The sequence below is a fragment of the Petromyzon marinus genome, unplaced genomic scaffold, assembly GCF_048934315.1.
Source record: "Petromyzon marinus isolate PM22_M1 ecotype Great Lakes invasive population unplaced genomic scaffold, UKy_Petmar_22M1.pri1.0 PM_G_Scaffold_61, whole genome shotgun sequence".
NCBI classification, from domain to species: Eukaryota; Metazoa; Chordata; class Hyperoartia; order Petromyzontiformes; family Petromyzontidae; genus Petromyzon; species Petromyzon marinus.
Genome location: NW_027423015.1, coordinates 537,501 through 540,000, shown reverse-complemented (window position 1 = coordinate 540,000; position 2,500 = coordinate 537,501).

Sequence of the window (2,500 nt, the reverse complement as noted above, 5' to 3'; positions counted from 1 at the left end):
CAAACTTCAAGAGTTTGACGGACAGATGATTGGAGGCGCAGCTGTTGGTATACAGGGAGAAGAGCAGTGGGCAAAGGACGCAGCCCTGAGGAGTTCCCGTGCTGATGGACCTGGAGTCAGAGACTTCTGTTCCCGGCTTAACGCACTGCTTCCTGTCAGAGAGGAAGTCTGTGATCCACCTGCAGGTGGAGTAGGGCACGTTCAGCTGGAAGAGCTTGTCCTGAAGCAGGGCAGGGATGATGGTGTTGAAGGCAGAGCTGAAGTCCACAAACAGGATCCTGGCGTAGGATGCTGGGGCGTCCACATGCTGTAGGGTGAAGTGGAGGGCCATGTTAACTGCGTCGTCCACAGACCTGTTGGCTCTGTAGGCAAACTGAAGGGGGTCCAGGAGAGGGTCTGTGATGGCTTTGAGGTGTGCCAGGAGCAGGCGCTCAAAAGACTTCATTACCACAGATGTAAGGGCGACCGGTCTGTAATCATTTAGTCCTGTTGGCCTTAGCTTTTTGGGCACAGCGATGATGGTGGAGGACTTGAGACAGGCTGGTACATGGCATGTCTCCAGGGAGGTGTTAAAGATGTTGGTGAACACCGGAGACAGCTGGTCAGCGCAGTGCCTGAGGGTGGCTGGAGAGACAGAGTCCGGCCCGGCTGCTTTGCGTGGATTCTGCCTCTTGAAAAGCCCATTAACTTCTCCCTCCTGAAAGGAGAGAGTCGTTTCTGTAGTATGGGTGGGGGATGGGGCCTCTTGGGTGGGAAGGGGTGGTTCAGGACAGTCCAATTGTCTTTCAAATCTACGGTAGAACTCGTTCAGGTCGTTGGCTAGGCGGGAGTCGTTAGTGGTGTGGGGCGCTCTGGGTTTGTAGTTGGTGATGTGCCTGAGCCCTTTGGCAGACAGAAGCAGCGTCGTTAGTAGAGAACTGGTGTTTTAGTGTCTCTGAGTACAGTCGTTTAGCCTCTCTCACCGCTTTGCTAAACCTGTTCTTCGACTCCTTGAATCTGTCTCTATCCCCACTCCTAAACGCTTCCTCCTTCTCCAACCTCAACCTTTTGAGCTTTGCTGAGAACCAGGGCTTGTTGTTGTTAAAGTTCACCCTGGTACGTGTTGGGATACAGCAGTCCTCACAGAAGCTGATGTACACAGCCTCTGTGAGTTCATCCAGACTATTGGTAGCAGTCGTGAACATATCCCAGTCAGTACAGTCTAAGCACGCCCGCAAATCTTCCACAGCCTCACTGGTCCACTGTTTAGATGTCCTCACAGCAGGTTTACAGAGTTTTAGTTGCTGCCTGTATGCACGAATCAGGTGGACCAAGGGAGTTCTGTGCGAGCCGAACAGCCCCGTGACCCACAAGAGAAACATCCCCGCCAAATTCGAGCGTTTGACGGGGTCTATCCGTGAAAAAATATTCACGTTTTTGAGTGCACATGCATTTCTGCTGCAAATGCCTCTGGAAGTTTCATGCCGTTCGTATGCCAATTGTGGCAACACGAAAATGACCCGTTTTCCCATTCCGAGGGATTTCTGTGCGACCCTAACAGCCCCGTGAGCCACAAGAGACACATCCCCGCCAATTTCTAGCGTTTCACGGGGTCTATCCGTGAAAAATATAGACGTTTTTGAGTGCACATGCATTTCTGCTGCAGATGCCTCTGGAAGTTTCATGCCGTTCGTACGCAATGTGGCAACACGAAAATGACCCCTTTTCCCATTCCGAGGGATTTCTGTGCGACCCTAACTAACAGCGCCCGTGAGCCACAAGAGAGACATCCCCGTCAATTTATAGCGTTTCACGGGGTCTATCCGTGAAAAATATAGACGTTTTTGAGTGCACATGCATTCCTGCTGCAAATGCCTCTGGAAGTTTCATGCCGTTCCTATGCAATGTGGCCACACAAAAATGACCCGTTTTCCCATTCCGAGGCATTTCTGTGCGACCCTAACAGCCCCGTGAGCCACAAGAGAGACATCCCCGCCAACTTCTAGCGTTTGACGGGGTCTATGCGTGAAAAATATTAAAATTTTTGAGTGCACGTGCCTTTCTGCTGCAAATGCCTCTGGAAGTTTCATGGCGTTCCTATGCAATGTGGCAACACGAAAATGACCCCTTTTCCCATTCCGAGGGAGTTCTGTGCCACCCTAACAGCCCCGTGAGCCACAAGAGACACATCCCCGCCAATTTCTAGCGTTTCACGGGGTCTATCCGTGAAACATATAGAAGTTTTTGAGTGCACATGCATTCCTGCTGCAAATGCCTCTGGAAGTTTCATGCGGTTCGTACGCAATGTGGCAACACGAAAATGACCCGTTTTCCCATTCCCAGGGATTTCTGTGCGACCCGAACAGCCCCGTGAGCCACAAGAGACACATCCCCGCCAATTTCTAGCGTTTCACGGGGTCTATCCGTGAAAAATATCAATTTTTTTTTACTGCACATGCATTTCTGCTGCAAATGCCTCAGGAAGTTGCATGCGGTTCGCATGCAATGTGGCGACACGAAA